We start from the raw sequence: 21,930 nt of genomic DNA, 5'->3' as shown, positions 1-21,930 counted from the left end.
TTTAGTATGTTTTAATTGGTTTTTGGTTAAATATTATTAGTTTTTAGGCAAAAATCATATTTCTGGACTTTACTATGAGTTTGTGTATTTTTCTGTGATTTCAGGTATTTTCTGGCTGAAATTGAGGGAGCTAAGCAAAAATCTGACTTAGGCTGAAAAAGGACTGCTGATGCTGTTGGATCCTGACCTCCTTGCATTCGAAATGGTTTTTCTGGAGCTACAGGAGTCCAATTGGCGCGCTCTCAACGGCGTTGGAAAGTAGACATCAAGGGCTTTCCAGCAATATATAATAGTCTATACTTTGCGTGAAGATAGACGACGTAACTAGGCGTTGAACGCCAAGTACATGCTGCTGTCTGAAGTTAAACGCCAGAAACACGTCATGATCCGGAGTTGAACGCCCAAAACACGTCATAACTTGGAGTTCAAATCCAAGAAAAGCCTCAACTCGTGGATAGCTTTAGTCTCAGCCCCAGCACACACCAAGTGGGCCCCAGAAGTGGATTTCTGCACCAATTATCTTAGTTTACTCATATTCTATAAACCTAGGTTACTAGTTTACTATTTAAACAACTTTTAGAGAATTATTTTGTACCTCATGACATTTTTTCAGATCTGAATTACATACTTTTTGACGGCATGAGTCTCTAAACTCCATTGTTGGGGGTGAGGAGCTCTGCAGCGTCTCGATGAATTAATACAATTACTTTGTTTTCCATTCAAACACGCTTGTTCTTATCTAAGATGTTCATTCGCGCTTAATTATGGAGAAGGTGATGATCCGTGACACTCATCACCTTCCTCAATCCATGAACGTATGCCTGACAACCACCTCCATTCTACATCAGATTGAATGAGTATCTCTAAGATTTATTAATCAGAATCTTCGTGGTATAAGCCGGATTGATGGCGACATTCATGAGAATCCGGAAAGTCTAAACCTTGTCCGTGGTATTCCGAGTAGGATTCTGGGATTGAATGACTGTGACGAGCTTCAAACTCCTGAAGGCTGGGCGTTAGTGACAGACGCAAAAGAATCAATGGATTCTATTCCAACCTGATTGAGAACCGACAGATGATTAGCCATGCTGTGACAGAGCATAGGAACGTTTTCACTGAGAGGATGGGAGGTAGCCATTGACAACGGTGACACCCTACATAGAGCTTGCCATGGAAGGGACCTTGCGTGTGGGAAGAGGACTTCAAGGAAAAGTAGAAATTCAATGGACAAAGCATCTCCAAAACTCCAACATATTCTTCATTACTGCATAACAAGTATTTATTTTATGCCCTTTTCCCTTTCTTCACTAAACTTGAAAAACACTGTTGTTGGCATCCTGACTAAGATTAATAAAATAAATATAGCTTGCTTCAAACCAATAATCTCCGTGGGATCGACCCTTACTCACGTAAGGTATTACTTGGACGACCCAGTGCACTTGCTAGTTAGTGGTACGAGATCATAAGAAATTTTGATTTTGATATTGAGATTAAGATTTCGTGCACCAAGTTTTTGGCGCCGTTGTCGGGGATTATTCGAGTTTGAACAACTAAAGGTTTATTTTATTTCTTAGATTAGGAATAATTTATTTTTATTGTTATAGAGTCATTAAATCTTGATAGGATAGTTTCTTTTCAAAAATTTCTTTTCAAAATTTATTAATTTTTCTTAATTAATTGCTAATTTTCGTGAGTTTAGTGTCTTGTTCTAAGTTTGGTGTCAATTGCATATTTTATATTTTTTTAAAAAAAAAAATTCGACTTGTGTTCTTTATTCTTCATTGATCTTCAAGTTGTTCCTGTTTATTTTTCTTGTTTGATCTCAAGTTTCTCTTGTTTTGTGTCTTTTCTTGTTTTTCTTGTGCTTTTTCAAAACATTAACTTTCAAAAATTTATATTTTTATCCATAAATATGATACATTTTTAAAAATCAACATTGAAGTTACTGCCCAATTGGCTGGAGCATTGGTAGTTGTTCTTGATAATTGGGTATCTTCTTTGGAATCTTTTTCAAAAATAATTTTTCTTTGATTGAATCTTGTGCCAAACTCTAAGTTTGGTGTTTTCTTGTTGATCTTTCTTTAATTTTCGAAAATTTATCTTGGTTTTCTAAAAATTTTAAGTTTGGTGTTCTTTCTTTTGTTCTTGGTGTTCTTGTGAATCTTCAAGGTATTCTTGAGTTTTTCTTGTGTCTTGATCTTAAAATTTTTAAGTTTGGTGTTCCTTGGTGTTTTCCCTCCAAAATTTTCGAAAATAAGGAGCATTAGATCTAAAAATTTTAAGTCTTGTGTCTTTTGTGTGTTTTTCTCTTTCATCATAAAATTCAAAATTAAAAAAAAATATATATATATATATTTTCTAACTAATTTTAAACTATTATTTCGAAATTTTTATATAAAAATTCAGATTTCAATTTCAAAATTTTTCAATTCTTATCTTTTTAAGAATTTAAAAAAATAAATAAATAAATAAATAAATAAAATATCTTTTTCAAAAATATCCTAACCACCTTCTCTCTCCTCAATTTTTCGAAAATCTTTCAAACTTTTTTTTTATAAATTTTAATTTTTAATTTTCTTTCTTTATTTATTTTATTTTTAATTCGGTTTTATTTTATTCTATTATTTCGAAAATTATCTTTATAATAAAATAGACAATATCAACATACATACCATCTCCTTTATTCCATCATGGAATTAAGTGGAAATGAACAGTCCAGGAGGACTCTGGGGTCATATGCTAACCCCATTACTGCTTCATATGGGAGTAGTATCTGTATACCCTCCATTGGAGTTAGTAGCTTTGAGTTGAATCCTCAGCTCATTATCATGGTGCAGCAAAACTGCCAGTATTCCGGTCTTCCACAGGAAGAACCTACAGAGTTTCTGGCACAATTTTTACAAATTGCTGACACAGTACATGATAAGGAAGTAGATCAGGATGTCTACAGATTATTACTGTTCCCATTTGCTGTAAAAGATCAAGCTAAGAGATGGTTAAATAACCAGCCTAAGAACAGCATAAAAACATGGAAACAGCTGTCAGAAAAATTCCTGAATCACTATTTCCCTCCAAAACGGATGACACAGCTAAGGCTAAGCATCCAAGGCTTCAAACAAGGAGATAACGAATCCCTTTATGATGCCTGGGAGAGATACAGAGAGATGCTAAGAAAATGCCCCTCTGAAATGTTTTCAGAATGGGTACAATTAGACATCTTCTACTATGGGCTTACAGAAAAAGCTCAGATTTCTCTAGACCACTCAGCTGGTGGATCTATACATATGAGAAAAACAATTGAAGAAGCTCAAGAGCTTATTGATACAGTTGCCAGAAATCAGCATCTGTACCTAAACAGTGAATCTTCCATAAAAGAAGAAGCTAAAACAGTAACTGCTGAACTCAGTCCGGTGGATCAGGCTAATGAATTCAATCAGCAATTAGACTTTCTAAATCAGCAGCTAGCCGAATTCAAGGAAATATTGCAGGAAACAAGAATGGCAAACAGGAATATGGAAGTGCAGTTAAAGCAGATAGAAAAACAACTATCAAAACAAATAACAGAAGAATGCCAAGCAGTTCAACTAAGAAGTGGGAAAACATTAAATACCTCACTTCAAAGCAGCAGGAAGCCAAGAAATGAACAAATGGCTACTCAAAATCCCTCTGAGGACAATCAGAGCCCAGAGAGGAATAATGCTGGCGCTGAACGCCCAGCCCATGCTCATTCCTGGCGTTCAACGCCAGAAACAAGCATGAATCCGGCGTTGAACGCCCAAAGGGAGCATGGTTCTGGCGTTCAGATGCCAGTAACAAATAAGGAGGTGGCGTCTAACGCCACTCCAGCTTCCACCCCTGGCATTCAAATGCCAGTGGGGGATCAGTCACATACAAGTGCTGATAACAGCCCTTCTAAAAAGGCTTCCCAACCCACTTCTGTAGGTAATAAACCTGCAGCAACTAAGGTTGAGGAATACAAAGCCAAAATGCCTTATCCTCAAAAACTCCGCCAAGCGGAACAGGATAAGCAATTTGCCCGCTTTGCAGACTATCTCAGGACTCTTGAAATAAAGATTCCATTTGCAGAAGCACTTGAGCAAATACCCTCTTATGTTAAGTTCATGAAAGAGATCTTAAGTCATAAGAAGGATTGGAGGGAAACTGAAAAAGTTTACCTCACTGAAGAATGCAGTGCAGTCATTCTGAAAAGCTTACCTGAGAAGCTTAAAGATCCTGGGAGCTTTATGATACCATGCACATTAGAGGGTACATGTACCAAGCAAGCTTTATGTGATCTTGGGGCAAGTATCAACCTAATACCTGCATCTACTATCAGAAAGCTTGGTTTAACTGAAGAAATCAAACCAACCAGGATATGTCTTCAACTTGCTGATGGTTCCATTAAATACCCATCAGGCGTGATTGAAGACATGATTGTCAAGGTTGGGCCATTCGCCTTTCCTACTGACTTTGTGGTGCTGGAAATGGAGGAGCACAAGAGTGCAACTCTCATTCTAGGAAGACCCTTCCTAGCAACTGGCCGAACCCTCATTGACGTCCAAAAAAAGGAAGTAACTCTGAGAGTCAATGAGGAGGAGTTCAAGTTGAATGTTGTTAAAGCCATGCAACATCCAGACACCCCAAATGACTGCATGAGTGTTGATATTATTGACTCCCTAGTAAGAGAGGTCAATATGGCTGAGAGTCTCGAATCAGAGCTAGAGGACATCTTTAAAGATGTTCAGCCTGATCTGGAGGAATCAGAGAGAATAATAGAACCTCTGAAAATCCCTCAGGAAGAGGAGAAACCTCTAAAACCCGAGCTCAAACCATTACCACCATCCTTGAAATATGAATTTCTGGGAGAAGGTGATACCTTTCCTGTAATCATAAGCTCTACCTTAGAGCCACAGGAAGAGGAAGCACTAATTCAAGTGCTAAGGACACACAAGACAGCTCTTGGGTGGTCCATCAGTGATCTTAAGGGCATTAGCCTAGCCAGATGCATGCACAAGATCCTATTGGAGGGTGACACCAAGCCAGTGGTCCAACCACAAAGGCGGCTGAACCCAGCCATGAAGGAAGTGGTGCAGAAGGAAGTCACTAAATTACTAGAGGCTGGGATTATTTATCCTATTTCTGACAGCCCCTGGGTAAGCCCTGTCCAAGTCGTCCCTAAGAAGGGAGGCATGACAGTGGTTCACAATGAAAAAAATGAACTGGTTCCTACAAGAACAGTTACAGGGTGGCGTATATGTATTGATTATAGAAGGCTCAATACAGCCACCGGAAAGGATCATTTTCCTTTACCATTCATAGACCAAATGCTAGAAAGACTAGCAGGTCATGAATACTACTGCTTCCTGGATGGATATTCAGGTTATAATCAAATTGCAGTAGATCCCCAGGATCAGGAGAAAACGGCATTCACATGTCCATCTGGAGTATTTGCATACAGAAGGATGCCATTTGGCCTGTGCAATGCACCTGCAACCTTTCAGAGGTGCATGCTCTCAATTTTCTCTGATATGGTGGAAAAATTCCTGGAAGTCTTCATGGATGACTTTTCAGTGTTTGGAGACTCATTCAGCTCCTGCCTTAACCATTTAGCACTTGTTCTAAAGAGATGCCAAGAGACTAACCTGGTTTTAAACTGGGAGAAGTGTCACTTTATGGTGACTGAAGGAATTGTCCTTGGGCACAAAATCTCGAACAAGGGGAGAGAGGTGGATCAAGCTAAGGTAGAGGTAATTGAAAAATTACCACCACCTGCCAATGTTAAGGCGATCAGAAGCTTTTTGGGGCATGCAGGATTCTATAGGAGGTTTATAAAGGATTTTTCAAAAATCGCCAAACCTCTGAGCAACCTGCTAGCTGCTGACACGCCATTTATCTTTGATAAAGAGTGTCTGCAAGCATTTGAGACTCTGAAAGCTAAATTGGTTACAGCACCAATCATCTCTGCACCAGACTGGACATTACCATTTGAATTGATGTGTGATGCCAGTGACCATGCCATTGGTGCAGTGTTGGGACAAAGGCATGACAAGCTTCTGCACGTCATTTACTATGCCAGCCGTGTTTTAAATGACGCACAGAAGAATTACACAACCACAGAAAAAGAGCTACTTGCAGTGGTTTATGCCATTGACAAATTCAGATCCTATTTAGTAGGATCAAAAGTGATTGTGTATACTGATCATGCTGCTCTTAAATATCTACTCACAAAGCAGGATTCAAAACCCAGACTTATAAGATGGGTGTTGCTTCTGCAAGAGTTTGATATAGAAATAAGAGACAGAAAAGGGACAGAGAATCAAGTAGCAGATCACCTGTCCCGAATAGAACCAGTAGAAGGGGCGTCCCTCCCTCTCACTGAGATCTCTAAAACCTTTCCGGATGAATAACTCTTTGCCATCCAGGAAGTGCCATGGTTTGCAGATATCGCAAACTACAAGGCAGTAAGATTCATACCCAAAGAGTACAGTAGGCTGCAATCAAAGAAATTGATCACAGATGCAAAGTAATATCTTTGGGATGAACCATATCTCTTCAAGAGATGTGCAGACGGAGTAATCCGTAGATGTGTGCCTAAGGAAGAAGCACAGAAGATTCTATGGCACTGCCATGGATCACAGTATGGAGGACATTTTGGAGGTGAGCGAACAGCCACAAGAGTCCTCCAATGTGGCTTCTACTGGCCTACTCTCTATAAAGATTCCCGAGCATTTGTACTTAATTGTGACAGTTGCCAAAGATCTGGCAATCTGCCTCACAGTTATGCCATGCCTCAGCAAGGGATCTTGGAGATTGAGTTGTTTGATGTGTGGGGTATTGACTTTATAGGACCCTTCCCACCATCATACTCAAACACTTATATTCTGGTGGCAGTGGATTATGTATCCAAATGGGTGGAAGCTATTGCAACACCCACCAATGACACTAAAACAGTGTTAAAATTCCTCCAGAAACACATCTTCAGCAGATTTGGTACCCCTAGAGTATTAATCAGTGATGGGGGCACTCATTTCTGCAATAAATAGCTTTACTCTGCTTTGGTTCGTTATGGAGTTAGCCACAGGGTGGCCACTCCATATCATCCACAGACTAATGGGCAAGCTGAAGTCTCAAATAGAGAACTCAAAAGAATCCTGGAACGGACTGTAATTAACCGTAGAAGGGATTGGGCAAGAAGCTTGGATGATGCTCTGTGGGCATACAGAACAGCATTCAAGACCCCTATAGGGACCTCTCCATACCAGCTTGTGTATGGAAAGGCATGTCACTTGCCAGTGGAACTGGAACATAAGGCCTACTGGGCAACCAGATTCCTAAACCTTGATGCCAAGTTAGCTGGAGAAAAACGATTGCTTCAGTTAAATGAGCTAGAGGAATTTAGACTCAATGCTTTCGAGAATGCAAAAATTTACAAGGAGAAAGCGAAAAGATGGCATGATAAGAAATTGTCATCCAGAGTCTTTGAGCCAGGGCAAAAAGTTCTGCTATTTAATTCTAGGCTCAAATTATTCCCCGGGAAATTAAAATCCCGGTGGAGAGGTCCATATGTAATTACAAGTGTATCATCATATGGATATGTAGAGCTTCAGGATAATGACTCTAACAAAAAGTTCATTGTTAATGGACAGAGAATTAAACATTATCTTGAAAGCAAATTCGAGCAAGAATGCTCAAAACTGAGACTTGATTAGAGCTCAGTGGTAGTCCAGCTAAAGACAATAAAGAAGCGCTTGCTGGGAGGCAACCCAGCCATTTACAAAGTTTATTTACTAATTAAATAAATTTTCTTTTTTTACAGGTATGTGTCCAAGTATCTTCAAAGGGTAAAAATAGCAATTGATTGAATTCACAGAGTTACAGGGAAATTTGGAAGATCACTGGCGTGAAAAAGCCAGTAAAAAACATTTTGGGCGTTGAACGCCCAAAAGAAGCACCCACTGGGCGTTCAACGCCAGTAAGGGTAGCCATCTGGGCGTTAAACGCCAGAAAGGAGCATCTTCTAGGCGTTGAACGCCAGAAAGAAGCACCTTCTGGGCATTTAACGCCAGATTTTTAGCATCCTGGGCGTTCAGAAAAACGCCCAGTGACAAAGGACTTCCTGGCGTTCAACGCCAGAAAGAAGCATCAGCTGGGCGTTGAACGCCCAGGAGAAGCAGCATTTGGGCGTTAAACGCCCAAAACATGCAGCGTTTGGGCGTTTAACGCCAGGATGGTGGGGAGGAGGTAAAATTCGTTTTTCTTCACAAATTTTCTAATCTTTATGTTTCAATTCATGATTTCTTGCATAAACATGTTTCCAAATATCATCCTTCAAATTCAAAAAATTTTAATTCTAATTTCTAAAATCCCTTTTTCAAAAATATTACATGCATCTTAATCCATAAAAACAAATTATTTTCCAATCCAATCCAACTCTTTTTTAAAAAAGTTCTTCAACACTTAATTATCTTCTAAAATCTTTTTCAAATTAAAAATTCAGATTTATTTTTAAATATCATTCATATCTTTTTAAATTATATCTTTTTCTTATCATATTTATCTTTTATAAATCATATCTTTTATCTTATACCTTTTTTTTAATCTTTTTTAACTCATCATATCTTTTGAATTTTGAAATTGCCTCTCCCTCTATTCCTCTCTTATCCTTTCTTTTGCTTGAGGACAAGCAAATCTCTAAGTTTGGTGTGATTTGCCATGATCATTGAGCTAAAACTCATCAAGATCATGGCACCTAAGGAAACAGGAAGAGCAAGGATGTAACTTGAAGGAACTGAAGCGTTAGAAATTATATCTTGAAGGACCAAGCACCCCACAGACTAGAGGAACATCCACTTCCCAAAATAAAAGTCGTTGAGTTCTAATCTTTGCCTTAACTCTGTGATAACTGTTCTTATTAGAAATCTACCTTAGAAGTTATATATTAGTAGTAGTAATTAGTATCTCTACTTTGATTTTAATTCCAATTAAGTTATAATTTATTTTTCTCATCATCATCAAACATGAATAAAATAGTAGATTTGTAGAATAAAGAGGCAATTTAATTTTTTCGAGTTCTTAATAAGGAAAATTCTAATTATTTATATGTGGTGGCAATACTTTTTGTCTTCTGAATGAATGCTTGAACAGTGCATATTTTTTATATTGAATTTTATGAATGTTAAAATTGTTGGCTCCTGAAAGAATCATGAACAAGAGAAATGTTATTGATGATCTGAAAAATCATGAAATTGATTCTTGAAGCAAGAAAAAGCAGTGAAAAAAAAATTTCTTGCGAAAAAAAAATGCCAAAAAGAGAGAAAGAAAAAGCAAGCAGAAAAAGCCAATAGCCCTTAAAACCAAAAGGCAAGGGTAAAAAGGATCCAAGGCTTTGAACATTAATGGATAGGAGGGCCCAAGGAAATAAATCCAGGCCTAAGCGGCTAAATCAAGCTGTCCCTAACCATGTGCTTGTGGCATGCAGGTCCAAGTGAAAAGCTTGAGACTGAGTGGTTAAAGTCGTGATCCAAAGCAAAAGAGTGTGCTTAAGAACTCTGGACACCTCTAATTGGGGACTCTAGCAAAGCTGAGTCACAATCTGAAAAGGTTTACCCAATTATGTGTCTGTGGCATTTATGTATCCGGTGGTAATACTGGAAAACAAAGTGCTTAGGGCCACGGCCAAGACTCATAAAGTAGCTGTGTTCAAGAATCAACATGGTAAACTAGGAGAATCAATAATACTATCTGAATTCTGAGTTCCTATGGATGCCAACCATTCTGAATTTCAAAGGATAAAGTGAGATGCCAAAACTGTTCAGAAGCAAAAAGCTACTAGCCCCGCTCATCTAATTAGAATCTGAGCTTCACTTGAAACTCTGAGATATTATTGTTTCTTAATTTCTTTTTATCCTATTTTATTTATCTAGTTGCTTGAGGACAAGCAACAGTTTAATTTTGGTGTTGTGATGAGCGGATATTTTATACGCATTTTAGGGGTAATTTCATGTAGATTTTAGTATGTTTTAATTGGTTTTTAGTTAAATATTATTAGTTTTTAGGCAAAAATCATATTTCTGGACTTTACTATGAGTTTGTGTATTTTTCTGTGATTTCAGGTATTTTCTGGCTGAAATTGAGGGAGCTGAGCAAAAATCTGACTTAGGCTGAAAAAGGACTGCTGATGCTGTTGGATCCTGACCTCCCTGCACTCGAAATGGTTTTTCTGGAGCGACAGGAGTCCAATTGGCGCGTTCTCAACGGCGTTGGAAAGTAGACATCTAGGGCTTTCCAGCAATATATAATAGTCCATACTTTGTGTAACACCCTAACTACCAAAGCTCACGCTTCCGGCTGCGCGACTCTGATAGCTCGGACATTACGGCGACACTTTTACTATTTAATACTAAAATATGAGCCTGTTTAAAACTTTAAACCGCAAATACCGTTCCCAAAAATACTTTCGTTCGATAACGTACATCCAAAGAAACCATACAACTTACAAAAACTCATAAAGAGTACATCCATATATATACATACATATATATAAATAATATTACAGACATTAACCAATACAATTCCTATCCCTCTTATAGAATATATCAAGATAAAGGCGAGGGTACAATAACTAATAATCCAAAGCAATACAGAACATCACAACAATAACTAAATAAGTTCTTCGTAACTTCTGCGCCCATATCCTGAAAGGGGAAAAATGTAAGGGGTGAGAACATCATCCTCGAAAGGGTTCTCAGTAGAGGGTTTTTTGGGAATTACTGTAATAGGATACATGAAGATAAACCGTACCAGTGATTAATAACCATCTTATGCCTCTTTTCAAAAACAACAGTTTACAATAAAATAAAGTCAGAAATCTTTTCTGGAAGAGGAACTGTTCAATTCTCAAAACATCAAAGCATTTCAAAAAGGTTTATATATATACTGAACCAAAATAACCTTTCATATCTTATTCCAAACCAGAACCACAAAACCAAAATCAACCATCGGTCCACCTCATTCAACCACGGCCCTAGGCCCAAACAATCCAACCACAACCAGTCCACCACAATCCAACAAAGTTCCAGATGCAAACACAAGTAGGAAGATGCAAACACAAACAAACAGTTATTGCAAGTAGAACAATTAGCAGTTAATCACATAGGCAAACCAAGTACAATATGCATACCCAAACAATGTCACATAGATGCATATGATGCATGCCTGTCCCTAGTGGCTGATGATATCATCTGTCGGTTATATAGCCAACCCGACACGTCCTGGTAGCTAACCATGGACAGAAACACCCCTTGCGGAGCAAGTAGGTTTGAGCTACAACCTCCTTGCTACTACCCGCTCAACCCAGAGCCAGTGGAACAACCACTACTGCGGCTACTACCCAGGCGGGTGTTTAACAGCTCAACCTGGAGCCAGTGGAACAACCATTACTGCGGCTACTACCCAGGCGTCACAATCTCTGACCTGGAGCAAGTGGGACGAACCACAACCCTTGCTACTACCCAGGTATCTCAAGCATTAACCCGGAGCAAGCGGGACGAACCACAACCCTTGCTACTGCCCAGGTATCTCAAGCATATATTCATTCAGTTCTAACCATGGATCAACATCCATCTCAGCCATCCGGCTTAAATTCATAATTCATAGTCAGCCTTACGGCCCACAACTCATTCGGCAATCAGCCATAAAACAATACCATACACAACTATTCCGGCTCACGGTTCAATCCAGAACCAGCCAATATTCATAATCATACACAGCCTTTTCGGCCCATAACAAAACAGCACTTCCATATTCCACATCATCAAATTCATAAAATCGGCATTTAAGCCATAAATCACTTTTCTCAAGCCATTTCACTTTGAAATCAAATTTCAACTCTTTTCAGCCTTGGCTTTAAAGGATCTCATTTCTCAAATCATCTCAAGCTCATAAGCCAAATTTTACTCAAAGTGAATTCCCTTTTTAAAACAAAGCCACTCTCGGCATTCTCTTTCCAAAACTTCCAAAACCATGGCAAGTTAAGGATTTATTTCAAAGCATTCAAAATCACCCATCCAACAATGGGATTTTTATAACAAAAGTTTCTGGGCAGAGTCCCAAGTCTTTAGGGAAGGTCAACTTATATAAATTCCTTAAAATTCATTGAAACTCTTAAAATCATAAATCCTCGGTTCAAGTAAATAAAACTGAATTTATTATAAAACCGATCATACAAAATCACAAGTTCCAACCCGGTCCAAAAATCAACTCATTTGAAACGGAACCGGTTCATTCAAATCAAACCACTTTCAGGTTTCTTTTTGGAATCCATTTTTCCAACTCTTCCAAAATGCCTCAAAATTAATTTCTCAATTAAAAGTCTAGGTTCCTTTAAAAATCACTAAAAACTCCTTTTTATGTTGAAATCAATATTAAAGTATCATTCTTTCCTTCAGTGATTCAAACGGTAAAAATAGTTCAGTTCTAAATAAGCCGAACTCAATGTATAAGGTTCATCAAATAAATTAAGCTTGAAAACATAAATAGCCTTTTAATAAATCAAATAACACAATTTCTCAAATCCAACCCTTTTTACATAACCTTACAAACAAGTGTAGGATTTTGTAGAAATTTCGGCAGCACCTCCCCTAAAACTTGGACTTTTGCCACCCGGTTCGGGTCCCAACTAAACCATTTCTCATTCCGTTTCAACAGCTCAAAACCAGAAATCAATTTAAAGCAAGCTAAATCCACAATCGCCTCAGTGGCGTATCTCAAGGAAATCATTTCAAAATCAACTCAATATCAATCAATATAACTCATTTCCAAAGCTTTAAAGAAACGGTTCAATAACAAATCATTTGTCCAAAACCAAATCAATTAAAATAAACCAGGCTGAATTCAAAAGTGCATTCGACCTTTCAAATCATCAAAATAATTATCTCAAATCAAATCAATCCTCAACGAATTAAACTCGGATTCAAATCTTTAAAGAATCAACTTCAAACATTACATTTCACAAGCCGCACAACAATTCAGCCAAACCAACATCCATAATCATTCGAGTCAATCAAATAATACATAAGGCAGATACAATCACTAAATACACAATATCTCACATCAGTATCCATATGTAATAATTCCAATACATAAAACATAGTTTTTGGAAAGCGCCCCTACCTCAAAATGCCAAAATCATAATCCAAACGTGTCAACTGAACTCATTTCGCTCTGCCTGAAATCACCGGCAATCAGAACCCGACTCGGCTTGCTCTCTCTCGAAAGCAGAAACAGCTACAAGCGGCATAAGCAAACCAGATTCTAACTCCTAAAACCATTAACATCGCACATACTTTATTACACGGAACAGAGAACTAACGCAGGGCTTTCGAAAATCAAAATACTCACTGAAATAACAAAATGAAGCAGCCGCAGCTCCTTATCAACCCGGCAGTGGCTTCGTCAGTAACCCCAAGTGACAAACGCGAGCAAAAACACCGGTGACGGTAACGGCGGTGGAACACGGTGGCAGCAGGGTCTCAAGTGGCAGAAGCTCAGCCCGGAGCTCCGGCGGCCATGGCGGCAGATTCTGACAGCACGGCAGCAAGGGTGGGGGACCACCCACCATCACCGCATCTCATCTTCTCCCGCTACTAATAAGGACAGCAACCACCGTAGCAACCCAGCCTCAGCAGCGGCTTCCAACGGCAACAGCGGCGCGCTCAACCCAGAACCCGAATGGAGCACAGTAGGAGCGACGGCCATGAGTGACAGTGACGCGAGCCTCGATGGTGGGAGGAAGTGATGGCGACTGAGCACGGTGGCTACCCTCCTCACGGCGCGTCTCTCTCTCGCGCGAATGGCGACGGCGCGGCTAGGAGTGACGGTGTGACGAACAGAGGCGGCGGCACGGCGTGGACGCGGTGGTGATGAAGGCTGGAAGGTGGGGCGAGGCTGGACGGCAACCCAGCAGTGGCGGCTCCGTCTCGCGCGCCCTGTCTCGCGCTTTCTCTTCTGCTCGTGACTATGGTCCACGGCTTCGTCTCCTTCGACGGCAACACGACGGCGCGGCGGCAGTGATGCCCGCCGGCGCCGTCCTTCCTCTTCCCATCTCCACTTCTCTGATCTCCCGTTTCCCTCCTCCCTTTCTTCGTTTCTTTCTTTCTTTTGTGAGGAACGTGGTATGTGTGGGTTAGCATAGGGGCTACAGCTGCTGCTGAATTAGGAACAAGGAAAGGTTTCAGCTGCAGCTGGAGAATGGGGAGCAACGGGTAACCGGGTAGGGTTTTAGGGTTAGGGTTTTATTTTCAAAAATTAGGGTTAAGGGCATTATGGTAATTTCACATAAAATTGGAAATAATATAGTAATTAGAAATAAATTCTAATCCAACAAAATTGATGTATAGAAATACTATTTGCTCCTTCGTTTTATAAATTACTTTCAATAAAAAGCCCAAATCAAATAATTAAAAATAATATAATTAATTTTCTCATTTTTCAAAAATAGCAGTATTAATATTTAAAATATTACTTATCTAATCCAAATCATGTAAAACCCCTATTATTTCATAATAGCCAAAATTTATAATCTAAATATAGAAAATAACCCAATAATTATAAAATTGGATAAAGATCATAACTCGTCTCAATTTCAACAAATCAAAACTTGCCTTAAATATCTTTAATAAAATAATTTCTGAAATTAAGGTTATAAATAACTATATGATTTGAGACTTACTCATAAAAATACTTTTCAAAGATTCTGGGTCTTACACTTTGCGTGAAGATAGACGACGTAACTTGGCGTTGAACGCCAAGTACATGCTGCTGTCTGAAGTTAAACGCCAGAAACACGTCATGATCCGGAGTTGAACGCCCAAAACACGTCATAACTTGGAGTTCAACTCCAAGAAAAGCCTCAACTCGTGGATAGCTTTAGTCTCAGCCCCAGCACACACCAAGTGGGCCCCAGAAGTGGATTTCTGCACCAATTATCTTAGTTTACTCATATTCTGTAAACCTAGGTTACTAGTTTACTATTTAAACAACTTTTAGAGAATTATTTTGTACCTCATGACATTTTTTCAGATCTGAATTACATACTTTTTGACGGCATGAGTCTCTAAACTCCATTGTTGGGGGTGAGGAGCTCTGCAGCGTCTCGATGAATTAATACAATTACTTTGTTTTCCATTCAAACACGCTTGTTCTTATCTAAGATGTTCATTCACGCTTAATTATGGAGAAGGTGATGATCCGTGACACTCATCACCTTCCTCAATCCATGAACGTGTGCCTGACAACCACCTCCGTTCTACATCAGATTGAATGAGTATCTCTAAGATTCTTTAATCAGAATCTTCGTGGTATAAGCCGGATTGATGGCGGCATTCATGAGAATCCGGAAAGTCTAAACCTTGTCCGTGGTATTCCGAGTAGGATTCTGGGATTGAATGACTGTGACGAGCTTCAAACTCCTGAAGGCTAGGCGTTAGTGACAGACGCAAAAGAATCAATGGATTCTATTCCAACCTGATTGAGAACCGACAGATGATTAGCCGTGCTGTGACAGAGCATAGGAACGTTTTCACTGAGAGGATGGGAGGTAGCCATTGACAACGGTGACACCCTACATAGAGCTTGCCATGGAAGGGACCTTGCGTGTGGGAAGAGGACTTCAAGGAAAAGTAGAAATTCAATGGACAAAGCATCTCCAAAACTCCAACATATTCTTCATTACTGCATAACAAGTATTTATTTTATGCCCTTTTCCCTTTCTTCACTAAACTTGAAAAACACTGTTGTTGGCATCCTGACTAAGATTAATAAAATAAATATAGCTTGCTTCAAACCAATAATCTCCGTGGGATCGACCCTTACTCACGTAAGGTATTACTTGGAAGACCCAGTGCACTTGCTGGTTAGTGGTACGAGATCATAAGAAATTTTGATTTTGATATTGAGATTAAGATTTCGTGCACCATCGATCCCACGGAGATTGTTGGTATGAAGCAAGCTATGGTCACCTTGTAAATCTTAGTCAGGCAGACTCAAATGGTTATGGATGATATATGAATAAAACATAAAGATAAAGATAGAGATACTTATGTAATTTATTGGTGAGAACTTCAGATAAGCGAATGGAGATGCTTTGTCCCTTCCGTCTCTTTGCTTTCCTACTGTCTTCATCCAATCCTTCTTACTCCTTTCCATGGCAAGCTGTATGTTGGGCATCACCGTTGTCAATGGCTACAGTCCCGTCCTCTCAGTGGAAATGTTCTACGCACCCTGTCACGGCACGGCTATCCAGCTGTCGGTTCTCGATCATGTCGGAATAGAATCCAGTGATTCTTTTGCGTCTGTCACTAACGCCCCACAATCGCGAGTTTGAAGCTCGTCACAGTCATTCAATCATTGAATCCTACTCAGAATACCACAGACAAGGTTTAGACCTTCCGGATTCTCTTGAATGCCGCCATCAATTCTAGCTTATACCACGAAGATTCCGAATAAAGAATCCAAGAGATAAACATTAGAGCCTTGTTTGCTTGTAGAACGGAAGTGGTTGTCAGTCATGCGTTCATAAGTGAGAATGATGATGAGCGTCACATAATCATCACATTCATCAAGTTCTTGAGTGCGAATGAATATCTTGGAATAAGAACAAGCTGAATTGAATAGAAGAACAATAGTAATTGCATTAATACTCGAGGTACAGCAGAGCTCCACACCTTAATCTATGGTGTGTAGAAACTCCACCGTTGAAAAATACATAAGAACAAGGTCTAGGCATGGCCGTGAGGCCAACCCCCATGATCTAAGATAGCATAAGACTAAAGATAGCTACCAAGATGTCTAATACAATAGCAAAATGTCCTATTTATAGGGAACTAGTAGCTTAAGAATTACAAAGATGAGTAAAAGACATAAAAATCCACTTCCGGGCCCACTTGGTGTGTATTTCGGCTGAGCATTGAAGCATTTTCGTGTAGAGACTCTTCTTGGAGTTAAACGCCAGCTTTTGTGCCAGTTTGGGCGTTTAACTCCCATTCTTGTGCCAGTTCCGGCGTTTAACGCCGGGCATTCTTGAGCAGATTTGGAACACCGGTTTGGACCATCAAATCTCGGGCAAAGTATGGACTATTATACATTTCTGGAAAGCCCAGGATGTCTACTTTCCAACGCCATTGAGAGCGCGCCAATTGGGTTTCTGTAGCTCCAGAAAATCCACTTCGAGTGCAGGGAGGTCAGAATCCAACAGCATTTGCAGTCCTTTTCAGTCTCTGAATCAGATTTTTGCTCAGGTCCCTCAATTTCAGCCAGAAAATACCTGAAATCACAGAAAAACATACAAACTCATAGTAAAGTCCAGAAAAGTGAATTTTAATTAAAAACTAATAAAAATATATTAAAAACTAACTAAATCTACTAAAAACATACCGAAAACAATGCCAAAAAGCGTACAAATTATCCGCACATCAATGCTCAAAGAAATTATACCACTACTGAAAAGGAATTCCTAGCCATAGTTTTTGCATTTGACAAGTTTAGATCGTACCTCATTGGTGCTAAAGTAATTGTTTTTACAGATCACACAGCACTTAAATATTTATTTACCAAGCAAGAATCAAAACCAAGACTAATAAGATGAATCTTATTATTGCAGGAGTTTGATATTGAAATCAGAGACAAGAAGGGAGTGGAGAACAAGGTGGCAGATCACCTATCCAGGATTCCTCATGAGGAAGGGGGAACACATGATATGAGTGTGAATGAGCTCTTCCCTGATGAGCAGTTAATGACAGTGAACAAAGCTCCATGGTTTGCAGACATTGCCAACTTAAAGGCAACTGGGGCTCTACCTCCAGGGATCAATAAACATCAAAAGAGGAAGCTCATGAATGATGCAAAATACTTTGTCTGGGACGAGCCTTATCTCTTCAAGAAGTGTTCAGATGGAATCCTTAGAAGATGTGTTTCAGAAGAGGAAGGACGAGAAGTACTATGGAATTGCCACGGCTCATGCTACGGAGGCCACTTTGGAGGGGACAGGACTGCAGCAAAGGTGTTACAAAGTGGATTCTTTTGGCCCACCCTTTTCAAGGATGCCAAAGAATTGGTAAGGAGTTGCAATGAATGCCAAAGATCTAGGAACTTGCCCAAAAGAAATGCCATGCCACAGAATTTCATTTTGGAACTGGAAGTATTTGATGTGTGGGGAATAGATTTCATGGGACCATTCCCAACCTCATATGCAAACAAGTACATCTTGGTAGCAGCAGATTATGTGTCCAAATGGGTAGAGGCCATTGCAACCCCAAAAAATGACAACAAAGTGGTCATGAACTTTCTCAGGAAGAATATTTTCAGCCGGTTCGGAGTCCCAAGAGCCCTCATCAGTGATGGAGGGAGCCATTTTTGTAACAAACCACTAGAAACTCTTCTCCTACGATATGGGGTGAAACACAAGGTAGCCACACCTTACCATCCCCAAACAAGTGGACAAACGGAGATATCCAACAGAAAGCTAAAGAGAATTCTGGAGAAGACTGTAGGTACATCAAGAAATGATTGGGCGAAGAAGCTGGATGATGCTCTTTGGGCATACAGGACAGCATTCAAAACACCACTGGGAATGTCCCCATATCAACTGGTTTATGGGAAAGCTTGCCATTCACCACTAGAATTGGAACACAAAGCTCTTTGGGCCATCAAGATACTAAACTTTGACAGCATTGCTGCTGGTGCAAAGAGGATCTTGCAACTGCAAGAGATGGAGGAATTCAGGTCACAAGCCTATGAAAATACTAAGATATATAAGGAGAAGGCAAAAAGGAGACATGACCTGCATCTTGCACCCAGGGATTTCGAAAAGGGGCAGCAAGTACTCCTCTACAATTCCAAATTGAGACTATTCCCAGGAAAACTCAAATCGAGGTGGTCAGGGCCTTTTATTGTCACTAAAGTCTCACCATATGGACACATCAAAATCATGGATGAAAGGTCAGGGAGGACTTTTACAGTGAACGGACAAAGACTCAAGCATTATCTGGGCAACATGGGGGAAAACCCCAGAGTAAACTATCATCTCAAGTAGAGGAGGAATCGTCAAGCTAGTGACGATAAAGAAGCGCTTTGTTGGGAGGCAACCCAACTTTAGGTAACTACTTTTTCAGCTGCATTTCAATAAATATCACAAGTTATTTCCCCGGCATTGCAAGGAGCTAAGTTTTGGTGTTCCACACCAAAACAATTCAAGAGTGAAAGTGCGATTCTAAGTTTGGTGTCCCACCAGAGGATGCTAGTTAGAATCACACTATACTCTCAAAGCACATTGCTAGCTCTAACCAACTAAGGGAACCACTTGGATATAGATTAGTCTTTAGTTAATTGGTTGCTAACAGCAAGATACGAGGTTCTACGCATGCATGCAAGGTTTTGTAGTAGGCAAGGAACTAAGTTTGGTGTTCACACACCCAAAATAAGTTCAGAAATCATAAGCATACATGCGAGCTGACTATTCCTCAAGTGCTTGGGAAACAAGCAACTTCCAATAACCTTGCAGGAAGCTTATGAGGAGATGGTGCACCTTCAACTAAGAAAGTAAGGCATCAAGAACTATGACAATGACAACAAGAAGGCAACTGGATTGGCTTAGCAAACCATCTCTCAAAGGTTGTATTGCTACTTAATTCCATCTACTCATCGTGTCAAAAATTGGAAGTCCGAATGCACTGTTAATTAATAGTCATGCGTTGATTGGAACCTAGTTCAACTCTGCATTTTAAGTTTTTATTGCTTAGGTCTATGTTTGCTGGTTCTTTAAGTGTTACTGCATCATACCATTACTTATTGTATGCTTGTCCTTTTGAATCAAATGAAAAAGAGAATGATGGTGTTTTAAAAAGACCAGAGTGGAGTTCATAATATGGAGTAATTTTCTGAATCTTTGGTGTGATCATAAGTTAGCTAAGTTGGTTCAACCATAAGGTGGGAAGACAACTATCTGTCCTGAATACTATGCTTTGAACACACCCCATGAGACCAGCTAAGTAAGAAGATCCTAATAAGAGAAAGGGAAAGAACAATTAAAGTGAAAAACAAAAGAAAAAGAGTAAGCAATAAGGCTAGGCACCAATGGTTTTTAATCTTGAAGCATGTGTCTGTGGTGCTCCTATGTGAGGGATTTACTTGGATGAATAAGCTCTTAGGGGTGCCTTATCACTTGGTAACTTAGGTTAACTAACCCGGGATTATCAGCTGAAAGTCCACTATCAAGAGTAACCCTCACTACAGAGCATTTAGTAACCCAAAGAGGTGCTGGACACCAGGGTCTCAAGAAGGAAAATAAATGAACCAGATGCCTGTGGTGTGTATGTATGGGGGAGAGACTTGAGGGAGTAAGTCCTTAGGGGTGTCTCAACACCTAGCACCTTGAACCAACTGGTTCGGGAGTGTTGGCTGAAAGCTTATCTTAAAGAGTTGCCCCCTTACAGAGCACCTAGCCTGAAGAACACAAATAAGCCCTGAAATGACAATAAAATGATCAATAAAAGTCTCATGGTATGTAAGCAAAGCCAGTGTTTTAGAACATGATAAAGGTCTGAAAGCCAGTAAAGGAATGGTTGCTATGTATGAAACCACCATAAAATCAGTAACATGACCTCCACAAGAATGACTCATTCCTCTTGGTATTTCATTCATCATTTTCTTGTTCCAGTACTTGCTTAGGGACAAGCAAGCTTTAAGTTTGGTGTTGTGATACCAGGGCATCTTGGCCAGTTTCACTGACCTTTTCTTTATTGTTTTTAGGGTAGTTTCATGCATTTCCTTAGGAAATAAGCTAGTTTTGGGTAGATATTCACTTACACCTTGATTCAAGCATACATTGTGCATTTTACATGATTTCATGAGGATTTTGCATGAATTTAGTGACAAATTGTATGTTGCATTACCCATGACTTGGACTAGAACTTTGATGCACTCTATTGCTTGATTTCAGGACCAAAGGAAGCAAGGAAGAACCATTTAGCAGTCACGTTAATCTAATTAATGTGACCACTAACGTGGAATGGGAGGTAACTTGCAAAGTTAATGAGAAAAGTGATTGCCAATAATGCTCTCGAAGCCATCATTGCCCACATTAAGAGTCACGTTAACTAAGTTAACGTGAGCTCTAACGTGAAGAAAGGACTTTGAGCCAACTTTAGTGACACTTAACATTATCACTAACGTTGGCCAATGATCATAAGTGGCCACGTTAGAGTCCACGTTAACTTGGTTAACGTGGCCTCTAACGTTAACAAGGGGAAGGAAGCCAACGTTAGTGACATTCAACATTGTCACTAACGTTGGCCTAAGGTGCAATGTACCACGTTAACTTCCACGTTAACTTGGTTAACGTGGGAGCTAACGTGAGAAGCAAGAATGGTCGACAACGTTAGTGACACCCAACATTGTCACTAACGTTGGAAGCAACCACAAAACCCCAGGGAGCCACGTTAACTTCTACGTTAACTTAGTTATCGTGGAAGCTAACAGCGATGAGTGAAAGATGAGCCAATGTTAGTGACACTCAACATTGTCACTAATGATGGAAATGGTTTGCAAGGCCACGTTAGAAGCCACGTTAACCTAGTTAACGTGGACTCTAACGTGTGATAGGGGCATATTGGAACGTTAGTGACAATGTTGAGTGTCACTAACGTTCTCGAAGATTGGCATGCCTACGTTAAAAGAGCCACGTTAACTAAGTTAACGTGGACTCTAATGTAGGAAAGGGGGAGGCTCTCAACATTATTGGGAAAGTTGAGTCCCAATAACGTGTGCGAAGGACAAAGAGGCAATGTTAGTGGCAACGTTTGTGCCACTAACGTTGAGGTTAACGTAGCCTTTACTTGGGTAAGAAACGTTAGTGAAAAAGTTGAATGACACTAACGT

The sequence above is a fragment of the Arachis stenosperma genome, chromosome 10 (assembly GCF_014773155.1).
Source record: "Arachis stenosperma cultivar V10309 chromosome 10, arast.V10309.gnm1.PFL2, whole genome shotgun sequence".
Taxonomy (NCBI): Eukaryota; Viridiplantae; Streptophyta; class Magnoliopsida; order Fabales; family Fabaceae; genus Arachis; species Arachis stenosperma.
Note: the sequence above shows the minus strand (reverse complement) of the source record.